Source organism: Lepisosteus platostomus, chromosome 3 (assembly GCF_059453375.1).
Source record: "Lepisosteus platostomus isolate fLepPlt1 chromosome 3, fLepPlt1.hap1, whole genome shotgun sequence".
Classification (NCBI taxonomy): Eukaryota; Metazoa; Chordata; class Actinopteri; order Semionotiformes; family Lepisosteidae; genus Lepisosteus; species Lepisosteus platostomus.
In genome coordinates, this window is record NC_142613.1 from 74,141,359 (window position 1) to 74,158,814 (window position 17,456).

General features: G+C 38.4%; 1 protein-coding gene and 1 long non-coding RNA gene across 2 annotated transcripts in view; both read right to left on the reverse strand.

Annotated features, from left to right (window-relative positions):
- LOC148675449 (uncharacterized) overlaps positions 1-17,456 on the reverse strand; it is a 304,725-nt gene that overhangs the window by 68,475 nt on the left and 218,794 nt on the right. The window lies entirely within an intron of this gene.
- The window catches only part of nt5dc1 (5'-nucleotidase domain containing 1), a 103,922-nt gene that overhangs the window by 32,133 nt on the left and 54,333 nt on the right, over positions 1-17,456 (reverse strand). The window lies entirely within an intron of this gene.

Here is a 17,456-nt window from a genome sequence, read left to right on the forward strand (position 1 = left end):
TGTCCTCCGAAACGTGCACTTGAGTAAACATCAGCTGCAGGAACAATACGTCTGTCAATGAAAACACTGCAAGCTCACAGGCATGCAGTAAGTACAGAGGTTTGTTATTGTCCTTCTATTCATTAATTTTTTAACATGTAGCATGCTTTCCAGCAATGAAGAGGAGACTCAGCACTGTCTGAATGAGACGCACATCACTCAGTGTTGTCAAAGCAAGCCTGCAGGCACCCAGAGAGCTGCAGGGATTGTTTTATTCACTCTTCACTATAAAAAAAAAGAACCCTGAGCAAACTATTTACAGACCCTACCACCAGTGGTGCCAAGACAGCTCCCCTTGCGTCACCCCTTGTGGAATCCCAGTCACAGAAAGCACCCAGTAGAACCACATCATACAGTATTTGGTCAGCAAATGACATAACTAAGTCTCAGACTACAGGTGACGGCTGTACTATAGAACCTGACCTGCAGTGTGAATGGGTACCTTCACTCACTGACCCTTTCCTTTCTGCATTTCAACAGTCAGCCAACACTATTCTCCAAAATATTAGAAATCTCTCCCCATGTGTCACCCAGCTTAGTCTCAAATTGTTGCCTATGGATGCACTTTTTTTGCATTTAAAGGATGGCTTGACTTCTACTGGTTTGTAAGTGGTGAAGGCCACTAAAGAGACAGAGTCCACTACTATGGTACTGCAGTAAATTAACTGCAACATGCTACTGACTAATGTAGGCAAAATATATATCCTGCTGTTAAGCGGCCTTGTATATCCTAGACACAATCAGGAAATACAATATATGTTATGGGCCTCAACAATTTACTCAAAACTTCCACTGGTGTTCTACTATAGTAACAACTGATTGTTGTGAATACAGCTTACTTTGGATGAAAAGAACCCCAGCTTCTTAATTAGTTATCTTTAATTTGCATTGACCCAGAATTTTCAAAAACTTGATCAGAACATCTCAACAAATGTACTGTAGATAAAATGGAGTTTTCCAGTAGCTTATCCATCAACATTCATCCATCCTTTTTCTAACTGCTAGTGGGTTGCAGAAGCAGGTGCCAAACCATCAACATTTACCAATTGTATCTAATTGACACTTAGATGCTCTGCACAATTCACATCATTAGTGCCTCTCTATACATCCATAAAGCCAAAAGTCTACCATTAATCATTACTGAAATTAAAACAAACTCTGTAGTCTGAAAACAAGCCAAAGTTTATTTGTGTCCCAATACAGGTATGCAGAATGTCCATCAATACCTGGAGTTACTGTAAAACTTCCAGCTAAATGAAAAAAAAAACACTTTCCCTGTTGAAGCTCAATAGTGAGCTAGCACTGGTTATCATTAAAGAATAATACATACCAGACACTGTTTACATTTTCTTTCTTCTGCAGAAATGTATTCTTATGTACTATGAACAAGACTGCCTGCTACTTTGACACATGTACACAGAAAAGTTGTTAAATAATGTAATTCCTCTTGAATTTTGTTAAAGTGCTCTGCTGAAACAAACGGCTTCGGAGCATGTTAAAAAGGTGCAGCAGTGACAGCAACAGGAGTCCAATGAGTTGAAATTTTAACAGCGGAAAAATTTGTACTTTAACTGCACAGACAACAGACATGTGTAGTGTTGAACTTGTTGGGCAATGTCAAACTGTGACACTTTTAAGCAAAACAATGCCAACTTGCAATGGAGTAGGGCGATAAATATATAAACACTGTGTATGCAAAATATATTTATTCAAGCCAAAACACTGAGTTTATTTTCTTTGCCTTTCAGCATAGAATGAACCTATTGCTTTGTACGTATATACAGTATTTACACTATATTTATAAAATATTTACATTTGTATTTATAAAATATTTGTATATTTATAAAAAATATATAAAAACAGAATAACACAAAATACAATTACTAGAAATGCAACTTGCCAAACAGTGTTAAATAAAAAATGACCTAAACACGTTGTAAACTGTACAAAATACAATATTGTACAGTTTTGTACAACTGTCCCAAAAATGTGGCAATGTAAACCTTCACATTGAAACACAATCATTCACACAATAAGGAGAATATGTATATTTTCCAATATTTAAAGTAGCTAATCAATAATAAAAAGAAAGAAAATTATTCTTCTGAGGCCATTAATTTGCTCTGTAGATAAGATTTGCCCTCTGGGAATTACAGAAGCATTATTGTTGCTTTGTGTGTAGAAATCTGATCCTGGTCTGGGATCTTTCCTCTACTTGCGTGCATTTTAAACACCTGTTGTACGTGACACTTCAGAAATAACAGAAAAGCAGAGATAACATTATCTGGAATGCCCATAATTTCATATGTATTTTCTATGGTTCTAACATGCAGGTAATGGTCAGTCATAAACACTCATTCACGGTATTAACATGGGGCAGACCATAGCTGTGCTCAGTCTATAAAACTCTCTGTAAGACTGCTCATGGGAAGGGCATTGTGGAGATACTGTACACATTATGTGCATCATCTTTAGTGTTCCCTTAAAAAGGCCTTCTTTCTCACAAAATTCAAACTGCCACTGAACTGTACTGTGACTTTTCGCATCTCTAGATGTGTATAACATCTACACATCTGTCTGTCTGTGTCTGCGTATGACGTGTGTAGAAAATAATTTAAATAATCTCAAAGTCAGTTCACGAAAATGGCATTATACTGTAGCTCCCAGGCAATTTTAGATACGTCATGACTTAAAATATTTAACTTTTTAGCTACTGGAGTTGTTTCAACTATTACATTTGTTGCTCATTGGAATGATAGCCATCCCCCAAGATAGCAGTTTATGTTCAGCATCAATGCAGTTAACAAATACAGACACTGTTCAGATATACTGTAATTATACATGCAAACCTTAAATGCGATTGAAAAATGTTTATTAAAAAATACTGTTTGAATACATACAGTAAGCACCTTAGTACCTCCTAAATACTAGATGCGCCAGATGCAAAGCAGTAACACATTCTGGCACCTCTTTGACAAATACGGGACCAATCTGGAATCTGAAAGCCCTGTAGTAGGCAGCCCGAGATGTGGTTGTGTTTGAATGTCTATTTAAAGAATACACCTAATAACAAAGCCAAGGACTACACATTATTTGAATGAAGTATTTGATGTTCACATACAAGTATGTCCTTTTCATTTACAAATCTGGCCTCTAGTAATGTGCAACTGACCAGTCAGAGCACACATTGTGCCAGCTTTGTGTGAAATAGTACAGAAATGCCATTTCCCAAAGATAAGCCCTTTAATGCTTCTTTACTGGGTTCTCAGTCTCAGGAAATCTTTCTTGACAGCACAACATATTTCAGCACAGACTGAGTACTACCTGCCATGTGTACACATTGTTCCTGCACACTCAGTGTTACCCAAGTACCTGGGCATCACCTGGGCACCTCCAGGCTCTATCTAAGCATACTGTAGCTGCAATTCATGCAACTTCCATCTCCTGTGCACCTCCTGAGCACTCCTTAACTTCTATCTCCTCAGCCATGCCAGTTTTTTACCAGCACACAACCTGTGACTGGAATCTCCCAACAGCAGATGGTCATAGGCTGTAGCATGCCCCAAAAGCCCTCCAGGACATCACTGGTCTGGTCTGTATGAACTTTCCTCCCCGGACTCTGCTGTACATGAAACACACAGCAGAAAAATACTTCTCCTCGTCATCTGTTCCCCCTTCAGCAACCACAATCTAGCATCAATATAAGCTACCACAACCAGGCTTACTGTATGTACAACTTCAGCCCCCTCCTGGACCAGAGGTACCCAAATCCCTACCTCATCATACTGTAGTTCAGGATTGTCATGCACAACCACATACTGTAGCCTACTGGGTTACCCCCAAGATGTGGATCTACTCCGGCCTTAGTACAGCAGGTCTACGTGGCCTTGAAAAGTGTGATTCCCAACACTGTAACAGCAGCTCTCCCAATCAGAACTCTGGCATATCCCTAAGGCAGCTATGGGTCTGCCCCCTGAATGGTAGTTCCTTCCCATTCTTCATCTTTCAGCAGCTGTTACTCACATGTTACAGAGCAAGCAACTCCCCTCAGCAAGACTGCTTCATTTCTACAAGTAAACTTTTTTCCAGACTTCCAGACTATTCCAAACATTTTAGTGTCTGAAAGTTACAACCCTGGTTGCTTGACCCATGGCAGTTTTTTTTCCTTTTTGGGAACCAGTTACTGTACATTCATAACCAGATGATTGGTTCTCAATGGAGACATTTGGGCTGAGGATACAAACTCTAACTGCACATCTACTGCAGCTCAAGTGAAAATAAATCCTTCCTGAAAGAAAGAATAAAGATAACCCTTTATCTTGTGCCTGTGACAAATTCAAATACTGAATCAGCACCTCAGTTTTCCCAGTACTTGTATTGTCATTATCACTGTCCAACACAACTCTTTATACTCAAAGCAGTGGGTAAAATACACAATTAAATTATAGCTCCTGGATGTAATTAACTCCAATGGCAAATACTTACATACTCATTAATGAATGTCATTTACCTTTCACAACTCCTTTCTGTATTAATTTCCAATGGAAATCAGATGAAAAGCGTTTCATTTTATTTTTCAGTCTAGGACCAGCTTCTATTTTTGAAACAGGAAACCCTCATGTAAGCCCAGGAATTGTGCTTCACATGTGAAAAGATGTTTCTTTTTCACAAGGAAAAAAAAATAAGTTGAAAAGAATACCCTCACCACAGGATGACAAAAGTATTCCTCAGATGAAGTGTTTATACTGGCAGCACTACGTGATCAAGGCAGCAGAAAGTCCTTTCGTTGTATAAGGTAAAGATTGATGTTATTTTTTGTGAAAGACAATTCAACAGCCAGAGAAAAGAAAAATAATCACTACAGTTTCACTACTATTTTCTAGCTCTCTAAAAAGCATAGGCTAAATTGTATGTGAGCAGATATCGTACTGGTGAGAATTATAAAATAATCTCCCTCTTTCGTCTCTTCTCTGTTCGAGACTAAAAATAGATTTCATTTATTCAGGTAGACAGAGTAGGTCCTTCAATTTCAAGAACATACCTGGATGCTCACAGGACTGACTCAGGATTTTTTTGTAGAGTGGTAAAAATAATTCTAAACAAAATTCAATCACACCCTATTTGAGGAGATTAAAAGGTTGATCTCAATCATTTTAAGTATAAATACACGCAGTGCACAAACAACTTTCATATGATTGTTATCAAGAGGAGCACTAAGCCATGATAACAGTCTGAAGAGGCAGGACATCAGCCCCGGACTTGCAGAAACTGCTCATGATCCATTATAACTGCTGCATCACAAACCCCCTGCCTGGAGGGGGGTACAAGTTAGGCCTGGGACCCCCAGAGGCAGATTCTCCTTTGGTTTTCTACACCTCCATGCCCAACGGCCAACTGGCATGACTTTGTTAACCACTGTGATGCTCTAACGAGTAAAATCACTGACTAAAAACAGCTTACAAATGAGAAAAGGCCTTTCAGCCCCCGGAGCTTTTCTGGCTCCCAGTAACTAATTCAAGAATCTCACCCGATTCTACGCGTGATCTCTGCTTCAGGTTTCACTATTGATTGATTTCACTGCTTTTTTGCATTTATAACATTAAAACCTTGTATTATTTATTTCAGCCTCCACTGCAGTATTCTTTTATCCCTCTTGGCATGTTTCTAATATCCTTTCTAAGAGTGCTTTTAATTCAACTTTCTTTTCTGTATCACTTAGGAAGGTCAATCATGTGTGATGCATACTTTAGTATACAACACATTTCACACATACAAAACATGTAGTGTTTAACAGTATCTATATGTAATATATACATACAGTACATATTGTATATATATATCACATATAGAATTGTATATATACTGGCATATAGCTGGGAATAGATTATCTTGAACTTGAACTCCAGCTTTTAGTACTTAGCTGCCCTCTTGTGGTAAACTTAAATGATTATTTTTCCATTTACGTTTTTGGAAAACTTCCTTGACTGTCAAGGCAAAAGAAAAAGTGATCTAAAAAGCTCTATGTCATTAACAATGTATAACCAGAATCCCCCAAACTATGGCGGTCCCCAAAACTGGACTACTGCTGCACTTTGGTAGACTTAAGCTGAAAGGCCTGTTTTGCAATACAAATATTTGAAACATGTTAGGTGCCCCTGAACAATTATTTGGAGACAGACTTCCTTACTACAATTATTGCAAACAGAAATACTATCTTCTTCTTATTATTATAAATATTATATTCCCAATGTATGCTCCTACTTCACATGGAAAACTATAAAAAAATGGAAAGCTATAACATAAAACAACAGGATACATAACACTCATACAAGAACTCCAACAGTGTCTAACAGAGTTCAGAATCTGATATACAGAAAGAAATTACACCTGTGAAAACCAGCAGCTTTTCAACTGAACCAGCAGTACATTGGGTCACAAGTCACAAGGTGTCAGCTTTGAATGAAAGGATGTTTTAGTAATTTTCTTTTTTACACTGATACATAATTTAAAAAATAAATAATCCTTCAAACAAAACACATACCATTGTCACAATATCCACAGTATGGTTAATTTTGCGGACACTTAGTGTATTAAAAGCAATAAATAGATCCACATTTTCAAAGACCATTTCTAAAAAAATAAAGCAAATTTTACATGAAAAGTTGTATTTGTAAACAAAAAAAGTGAGAGCTGATATTAAAGTTAACACTTTTTATAAAGGAACAAGTAATAGGTTTATTCCATGCTGAAAAGAGAAGAAAGAGAACACAACGTTTCGGCCGTGGAGCCTTCTTCAGGTGTGAGCTTCAGGGGCGCCGTACAATGGCATACCCTGCGCTCTGACCCCAAGCTTCTCTCCCTGTCTGTGTGTCTCCATGGAGAAAAGCTGGGGTATGCGAAAAGACGAATTCCTAATGCAAGAAATTGTATAGGGCTAATAAAGAAACATTATTATTATTAGGTGCCTCACACCTGAAGAAGGCTCCACGGCCGAAACGTTGTGTTTTCTTTCTTCTCTTTTCAGCATGGAATAAACCTATTACTTGCTCCTTTGCAGCCTACGCATGCTGATGCAGCTACCCACCTGAACTACTTTTTATAAAGTATATCTTGCTGTTATAAATATTGGATGTCACATTAGACACATACAGTACTATTTAAAAATAACAACAGCCCTAATAAAAGGAGGAGAAATCTAAAATTGCTTTTACTGTGCGATGGACATGGAAGTTATTCTTTCACATTTTACATAAACATGGTTGAAACTGTATAAAGACTGTGTAAAATGTTTTTTGGGTGATGAAATGGGACAATAAAAAAATTGTGACAAAGCTGGATTGCACCAGGCCTGTGTGACTCCAGCTGAACTAGAATGAAAACCACAACAGATCAGTGTCTGCTATGACTACAGTCACACGTTGTTTACATCAATTAATGCAGAAATCCAGTTAATTCTAAAGGGTTCACAGACTTTGTCTCGCAACTGTATATATAACTATCCTAGATAAAGATTTGTGTCCAATTCTGAGTGGTATTGGAGAAAAGAAGAGTGGAGCGGATTCACTGTTTTGGACAGTACCTAGTCTGTAAATATGAATTTATATGAACCACCACGAGCTTGCTTGTTATTAACTTTTATTATATTGCATAATTTACTTGTCTTTCAGGCTGGTGTCAGGACAGATATTGAACCTTTAACCTCTGTCAGCACACCAAAGTTTATACCAATATATTTCATGTCTTCAAATTAACAACACTTCTATTCCCATTCGCTTTTCATTTTCAGTTTGAAGTGCTTTCAGAATCCAATTTTCTCTAGACAATTTTGCTTTTTAACATTGTGAATTATGCATGTGCATTAAAAAATAGTATATACTGTACTTCATTTTATTAATTTATACAGAAAACTAGAATACACCATATTAAATTTAAAACTGTTGTAACCAGACGTTTCCTCAATTAATCTTACCTTAAATCACAATAAGTGCAGATTATTTCCTGCAGCAGTTTTACCTACATGAAAGACATTTACAGTATGTCAGGTGGGTAGCTGCGTCAGCATGCGAAGTCTGCAAAGGAACAAGTTAAGGTTTATTCCCTGCTGAAAAGAGAAGAGAGAAGAGAGGTGAAGAAGGCTTCACAGCCGAAACGCTGTGTTTTCTCTCTTCTCTTTTCAGCATGGAATAAACTTATTACTTGTTCATTTACAGTATGTACTGTACTAAGTCTCAGATGTCCAATTTTAATGGGAAACACCAGAGGGAAGTGTTGTTCAACATATAATTTTAAGTCTTACTATGCAAGCAAGCACCTTAGTCTACATACGGAAAACACCACCCACCAATAAGAAAAATGGAAGATTGGCACAATTAAATACCAATCTATAAATGTATATACAGAACATGAAAACTAGCTATTTCATTTTTAAAATTACTCTGATGTTTCCTGCTATTTACTACATTCATATACAGTAAATGGATGCTGCACATTGGTGGTGGTCCCCATTAGCTGTAAAGCTTATGAGTGGAGTGTCCAGAAAAGCACTATATACAGTAAGTGTAAGCAATTATTATTATTATTATTATTATTATTATTATTAAATCAACAACAGGTCAATTACAGTCAAATTGGAACAGATGACATTTTCATTATAAAACTGTTTATATTTTGAGATACTGATTAGTCCTCCCCCTTGATTAACCAATTAAGAGCATGACTGGACATAATATATAATATATAAATATTTTAATATATTTTCAAACTTAAAAAGAATATATACAGTATGCAATAGCTGATTTTCAGTGTAGTTTGTCATGCACCTTTTCTTTGCTTCTGCTAAACAGGATGGAAATTAACAGAACAGAACAGAACAGAAGAAAGAGAGGAGGCCATTCAAAGGGATGGGTAAACAGTACCTACAGGGCTACCAGGACCACTGCCCCGTGCTGTGGGACTCCTGAAAATGGGAGGAATCTCCTTCGAACTTGTGGTGCGATACACAGGGAGTTACACATTGTATGTTTAAGAAACATACAGTTAAACTATACTTGGGACACAAGTGTGTACTTCAACAGGTGCCCTTGAAATCTTTTCTGTTCGGGTACTAAAAGGTCTCAGTTCCTTCAGTCTGTCAGTGTAGGACACTCCCTTTAAGCACCAGAATTATCTGGTTAATCTTATCTAGACTGATTCCAGAGCAGCAATACAGTATCTTCTTTTATTAAGTGGTGACCAAAACTGAAAACTATATTCTAAATTCTGGTGCATTATTATATTTTAATAAAAAATCCCAAATGGATTAAACAAAATAATTATTTAAATTATGTACAGTATATATGTATATCCTCAAATTTTCCATATTTTCAAATACAAACTCTTAGGTCAGGGGATTTCAAATCTTTTTTTCGGCTGTAGGACCCACTTTTGAGAAGTACCTCTCAATTAAGACTCCAAAATTAGAAACACAAAACCAAATGACGCCAGTAATCATAATAATTATAAACCATTTCATGTAGCACCTTTAAAAGAGGCTTCTCAAAGTGCTTTACAGTTAAAAAAAAAACAATTTGAGGAGACAGCTGAATTATACAATTTTTATCCTCGATTTTTAAGAACCGTTGCTCTGTCTGCTGGTTTTCAGTGTAACTCTTCAATAACTTTTAAATGAATTTATTTCTATCTCCTTGTTGAGATTATCCTCTACCAACACTAAAAACAGAGACATAACTTTTCTATCTGCTCTCTTATCATTTATAGATACAGTATATGTAAGATACATCTTAAAATCTTTGTTATGAGCAGATGGGTAGTTTGGTATAAATCCAGTGTTATGCAATACAGCAATCTTCTTCTTCTTCTTTCTTCTTTTTCACAGCCTTAGTCCCAGACTGTCCTGGGGTCAGCTGCTTTGGTTGCTCTTCTCCATTTGTCTCTGTTGAGCACATCTTCCTCACTCACTTCACATACCTCCATATCTTTTCTCACACAATCTATCCATCTCTTTCTAGGCCTGCCTCTTCCTCTGTTACCTTCCACCTCAAATTCCATTACCCTCTTTGTTACTTCCTCAACGTCCCTCCTCATGATATGTCCATACCACCGTAACCTCGCTTCTCGCATCTTCTCAACCACATCCACCACCCTACATCGTCTACGGATTTCTTCATTTCTGATCTTATCCTTCATTGAAATCTGCAGAATCCATCTCAACATCCTCATTTCAGTTCTTCTCATCAAGTTCTCTTCCCTCTTTCCAACTGCCAAGCATTCAGCTCCATATAGTAATACAGGTCTAATCACAGTCTTGTACATTTTGCACTTTAACTTTCTGGGAATTTTCCTGTCACAGATTATTCCAGTTATTTCTCTCCACTTGTTCCATCCAGCTTTCACTCTTTGTTTTACTGCCTCCAGTGTTTCTCCTCCCTTTACCAGTTTTGATCCAAGGTATTTAAAGTCATCAACTTGTTTCAGTTTTCCTCCATTTGTCTCCTCAACATTGGTCATAGTATCTCCTCTTCTCTCCATTACCATTATTTCAGATTTTTCTGCATTCATTTTCAGTCCACCCTTTTCCAGACTCCTCTGCCATTTGAACACTTTCTCCTGTAGTTCTACTTCTGAGTCTGCCATCAGTGCCACATCATCAGCAAAGATGAGTTCCCAAGGCACTTCTGTTCTTACCTCCTCTGTCAGTGTGTCAATAATGTTTATGAAAAGGAAAGGACTTAGTGCTGATCCTTGGTGTACTCCAACTGTGATTTCAAACTCTTTTGTCTCTCCCTGTTGTGTTGTTGTGTTATGCAATACAGCAATACAGGCCTTAAAAATGATCCTACAGAGCCTTTGACAGGAATGTGTATGACATTCAGACAGAATGACAAACCTTATAAAATAAGGGATAGTCCCACAGGTCCTTGTCATGGCAGTTACAAAAAGTGTACTGTATAAATGTTTAAAAATAAAATTAAACTGGCCCAGTTTCTATTAACCCCCACAAGAAGAGGTAAAATAATCAAAATGATGGAACAATGTAAAGACATACAGTAAATGTTCAGAATTTCATTACATGTCCTCTCATTGGGTTTTCATGGTTATATAACTTAATCGGTGTTTATTACACTGCAAAAACACATTTTAAACTTACATTAACATCCCTTACCCTAAAGTACTACTTTTAGTCATGTAGTATAAATTAAATGGTAGTCCTACTGCCATTCTGTTAAAATGAAATGTGCTGTATGAATCCTGTCCTCTACCCCCTTGCTTCAGAATGACCCTTTTTTCCTTTTTTTTTGCCATTTTTGGTGCCAATTTTAACCCATTTTGCCTTGGGAGTGGTGGTGAAATTTTAAATTCCTTATCGTCAACTGCAGGGTAATTTCCTTTTTTAACTGTTGGGAGTGCTACCCATGCCTCAGATATATTCATTTAAAAGATCTGTAGATTTTACAGAAGCACTGCCCTAAATTTAAAAAAAAAAAACCACATCAGAGATGCTCATTTAAGACATTAAAGGAGAGGGATCCAAGAATCAACAGTTACAGGCCTAATTATGGACATAGGACTTGCTTTCATTAAACTCTGCACAGGCAGAGGAAAAAGAAAAATCACATACTACACATTTTCTTTTCTTTTTTTTTAATTTGCTATATTTGCTGAACGTAATGCAAATAAGAAACAAAAATGTTTCATTTAGATAAATAAACTCTTCTATCTTCTGAACGAAAAACTTTTCAACCAAGATCCATCTGTAAGTTTCAATGTAAACCATTCTTTTGTGAGTTGTTTTGCCTTATAAATGAAATATGTTATTGTTTGCTCTTAGATTTTTGTTAGGTTGACTTTTCAACCAGAATAAACATGCTACTGTATAAGTGATATACTGTAGTTTCTCTATTGTTGTGCACTGTTTCTCCAATTTAATATACAGTATATTTTCATTGAAGTAGTTCAGGTGGGGAGCTGCGTCAGCATGCGTAGGCCGCAAGGGAACAAGTAATAGGTTTATCTTATGCTGAAAAGAGGAGAAAGAAAACACAATGTTTCGGCCATGGAGCCTTCTTCAGGTGTCTTCTTCACACCTGAAGAAGGCTCCACGGCCGAAATGTTGTGTTTTCTTTCTTCTCTTTTCAGCATGGAATACACCTAGCACTTGTATATTTTCATTATGGTGAATACTTCAAGTTAATCCAAAGTACTGATGCTGCTGAACGTGTTATAAAGTTTGAAATGTAAGGATAAACAGTCAGGAACCTCCTTTTTGAAACTATTGATCACTCCTTTGATCTTTACACTTAAGAGAAACGCGAGGTTGCTATGCACTAAAATCAAACAATCTTCTCATTACATAGAAGATGACAAAATGAGATGTTTTAGTAATTCTCAAACACTATTCTACAGAACACATGCTTTCCTCCTCCAACCACAAAACTTAAGTCTTTATTTCCACAAATTCATCCCTGGTAATTGGGATTGTGGGGCATTTCTGCACCTGCTTGAACTCTACAAAACGAGCCACTTTCTGCTCTGACCCTTTACATTTTTAGCAAAGTATACCACTAATTGCTACACCATGTCCCTTATGACGCATTTTTTAATCTTTTTGTGGTTAGTAAAAGACAAGGAGAATTCTAATTTTCTAGCCATATCACCAATAATGGTAAGGTACAAGAAAACCTAAAGAAGAGAATCTTTTTTAATGTATGGCTTCCCAAGACATAAATAATGGTAGGGCCGTTCAAAGTATAAGCATACAAATAGGACAAAGATGATAAAACCATATCATTTTTTTAATGCTTTAACAATGTTGTCATTTCTAAAGCCCTATATACCTATGGTTTGGGAAAAGTTAATCTATCAAATATGCATGTTATTAAGTACCACAGGAGACAAGACTAAAAAAAAGAGAGTGAGGACAGACCACAAGCTTCTGCCACTCGTTCCAGATTCTTCAGTCTTCCACTTGAGCTGAGGCGTATTGTGGTGGTTAACTCAAGGTCTGGCAAACATACCTCTGTGACTCAACATTGTGGGCCAAGAGGGATCCCAAAGAGGTGGCTGCTTGCTAACGTGGCAAAGCTTCATATCTACTGTATTTGAAATTCCAAAGCGTGATCTTGCCTGTCTCGGACCCTCCCAGGTTTAAAGGAAGGTCCTACACTGATAGGCTAAAAACTTAACCTTTTTAGGCATGAAGAGAGAAGACTACATGATCTAAATATTTAAAATCCTTAAAGGCACTGACGAGGTTAATCAAGTGGACTTTGTCAGAATCAACAGTGAAACATCCTAAAGGACACAAACAGTAACTAGGTGAAACATGATGGGCTGCTCTACACAAAGGGCTGTGGGAGTACAGAGCAAGCTACACAGCCACGTTGCTGAAGCAGATACCCTGGCTTCCTTTGCAAAACACCATTTCCGTAATGGTTGCCAGGGAGACGCCTCGAGTCTGGAGTGGCTGACCCCGGAACTGGACGTTGTGTCTGGAGGGGCGATGAGAGCAACTGGTGATGGCACTGGTTGCCCTGGTAGCCCCAGGGTACTGACCCACCATGCTACCACTAGCACCCCGGGAGTTTTAAGTGACCCACTGAGGGAAGTTTATGTGGGAAACTCGAGGGTAGGGAAAACTGCAGAGCTGCTATTAACAAGCCCATTTGGGCCTAGCCCTCCCTGCAAATAGACAAAGGCATTAAAGTTCTGCCCTCCGCACACCGGTGTGTTCGAGTCTTTAAATAGCCTCATGCTACAATATGAAACCAGGTGTGTGACACATGTAACACAGTGAGAAGAGCTGGCTATGTTTCCACCTCATAGATTGAAAAGCTATCCTAGCATAGAAAAATCTTAAACAGAACTGTTGCGTTGTAAGCAGCGACTCATCAAATAACTGTCCTCTGGTTTTTACAAAGTTACATTTCTTATAGTACGACAACAATTACAGATTTATAATACTTTAAGTATTTTAAATGGTATTTAAAGTCCAATGTATGGTAAAGCTTTAATTATAAAATAAAAACGATCTTATGATGAGCTTTGGGGAAAAAAAAACGTCTTTATTCTACTTTCACACAAAAACGACAAGAAAAAAACTAAGTGAAGTTGCAAAAACAGTTAAGCAAAGGTCGCCTTCATAAACATGGTTCCTTATTTCCGTAAAAGAAAAAGAGTTACATTATATTCTGTATGCCAGTATTTACATCATAAAGTTCTTTCAAGTGGGTGTGAAAACTGGCCACAGGCTTTGAAAAAGCATACATTTAACCAGACACTGAAAGCTTAATTTAGATTCAAGATGCTATAAATTACTCAGATTTAGTGACATGTTATAAACTGTTCAGAAAAGGCTTAATTAAGTCACTAACTTACATAAAAGCTTCACACTAGTAATTGTGGGTAATTCGCTACAATATAGGTCGAAATATTGAGAAATATTGAGAACTGACGTTTTCTTACTCATAAGAAGATGTTTACCTGCTGTATTTACACCATTCTTCTTAACACAGGGGTTTTCAGGGCTTGAACTCTCTTATTCAGGCATGGCAGTATCAAGCCTGGGTCATGCCACTAGTCATCTGTGACTGTGGTGGCGCCTGACTTTATCAGTGCCGACCGCGGGGATAGGATGAGCTGTCTAGGACGCACTCAGCTGCAGGAGACAACTGCAACTTCCTGGACACTTGCAGGGCTCTCAGTACGGGATGTGTCCCCCCTCCTGCTGTGGAGGTCAGGGACAGGCTTGACATGTCAAAAATGGCACAAAGCTGAGCAGGCTGAAGGTACAGTATCTGCCTAAAGTGCCTCTTTCTCCTTCTCCCACATTTGTGGTTGCAGGGATAGTAGTTGTGAGGCGAGAAAGGAGATATAATCAGCGCTGAAAGCTGGAGGGGTGTATATAAAAAAATATTTGGGAAAAAAAGGCAGGCAGTTCAGGCCGTGATCATTCTTCACAAATATCTCCCTGAATCTCCATGAAGGGAGGTATTTGTGCAGCTATGGACTCGACGAGCAAATGTGGACACTGGCATTGCCAGCTATATTCCAGAAACGATAAGGCAAAGCCGTTTTACTGCTAATGTTTGCCAAGCTAAGATGTTTTTCTAGGATAACTCCCAGGTATCTGTTAAGCACTGATCTGTATGTGATATCTTTAGGTTTGCAGAAAGCCTTAAAGTTAGTCAAAAGAGATTATTTCTCAAATAACAGGAGGCTGTCAGTCAAATGTATATTTGGATTGAGAACTGATCAGTAATTTGAAAACAAAGGATAAAATGCCACAGCTGGAGTGATGCAATTAGTGGGATCTGTACTTGGATCTGTACTGCTCTTTCTGATTTATATCAATGATCAAGATTTTAGTACAGTTAGTTAAAGCAGTCAAGCTTGCAGTTCATACCATAATAGATGGACTAGAAGCAGCAAATTAAATTTGAAAAGACGTAAGATTATAAGATGAATTATACAATTCAAAACTGTATTGGAGTACTGCACGGTGCAGCAGTGCAGTGATGCTGCCACAGTAGGTTTGGCTGTTTCTGACAGCTGCCTTCGGAGAGGAAGAGAACAGTGAAGCTAGCCACCATCCACCGCTTCTTCGCTGAGCAAGACGGAGTAAGCCCACTGGTTATGATGCACTGGAGGTTGAAACAAAGTCTGGCCTGCCAGCAGCATCTCCTCACCTCAGCTCCCAACACTGGAACGGAAGAGGAGTGAAACCAGGGGAAGTGGAAAACAGCCGTGACCCGCCTCACTGCCAAGTGTTGGTTGATTTAAATGCATGGCTTTATACTTGTACTTTATCTCTTCATATATTTTACTTTATGAAACTGTATTAACGCTACTGTGTCTGTACAGTATGTGTCCTGTGATGGACTGGCGTCCTGTCCAGGGTGTACCCTGTCTTGTGCCCGTTGCATGCTGGGATAGACTCTGGCTCCACTACATCCCTGAACTGGATGAAGAGGTTAGAAAATGGACAGATGTAGCTGCAAAGGAACAAGTAATAGGTTTATTCGATGCTGAAACAAAAGAAAAAAGAAAACACAACGTTTTGGCCGTGGAGCCTTCTTCAGGTGTGAGAAAGACAAGGTAGTAAGCAAAGGTAATGTAGCGGGACAACAAAGGCTGGGAGAGAGGAGGAGCGAGGGGCAGGAGCAGGGGACAGACAGAGAGGCCAATGAGGAGGTGTGAAGTCAGAATAGGTGTAGAGAGGTGTGAAATGAAACCTCCAATGAATGGTCTCCGAGTCTCCTTCCTGTTTCTCCAATGTAGATTGCCGGGCATTTACTGCAAGAGATACAGTAAATACTGTAAGGTTGCTGGAGGTACAAGATGCTGTCTGAGTGATCCGGAATTATCCTGAGGGGCTTGAATGAGTGTGGTGTTAGATGTGTACTTGCAGGTGATACAGCGAGCTCTGTTGCAGGGGAAAGTGCCTGGTGTGGATGGTTGCTGAGGGCGGTCAAGGGAGCTGTGAACAAGAAGATTATGCAGATTAGGTGGTCAGCGATATGAGATGATGGGGTGGTCAGAAAAGAGGGCCCCAATGGAGGGATCATCCTTTAGGATTGAAAAGTTGTCGTTAATAGTCCTGGGGATATGAAGTGTCTTGGGGTGGTAGGGAAGCACCAAAGGAATGTGGTTGTTACGGGGGGAGTTCCTGATTGGGTTGATGGTCCGAGGGGTGTTTTTGGCTCTGCAAGAGCCCTGTCAATCACACTGCTGGGGTATCCTCTCTTGATGAAAAAGGAGTACATTTTGAGGGCTTGTTCTGGAAGTCGATGTTGTCTCTGCATAATCATTGTAGCCGAAGGAACTGTGAAAAAGGGAGAGTTTTTAGTGTGTTTGTGGTGAAATGAGCTCTACAGGAGATAGCTGTGTGAATCCGTGGGTTTGTAATAAACCGAAGTGGAGAGTCGGGGGTAGTTGATTGAGAAGTTGATGTCTAGAAATGGAAGAGTAGTGGAAGATATGTTAACTGTATATTCGAGGGATGGGTGGAAGTTGGTGAAATGATGCAGAAAGCACTCAAGCTGGTGTAGCTGTAATACTGTGCATAATAGTAATACCCATGCATTATAAGTAAGTAATCTACAGTAAATTAAAATGTATCCGTACTAGTATTGAATTGTGCATAATAGTGATAGCCAAGCACTTCTAAGTAAGTAATCCAGTATTATTGGGAACACATGTTCATAAACGTCAAGTTATGATATTATAATATATAATGTATAATGTACAGGCGCTTTGGGATTTGCACAGCACGTTTGGTTAATAACAGCTGCATGAAATCCACACAAGAGGAAGAAAGAGATTACAATATGGGACAAAGGTCCTAGAGGAATGACATTAAGCAAATGTTTGGTTTACTAAAAGGATGTTTCACTGCCTAAACAAATCAGGGGTTGTGCTTC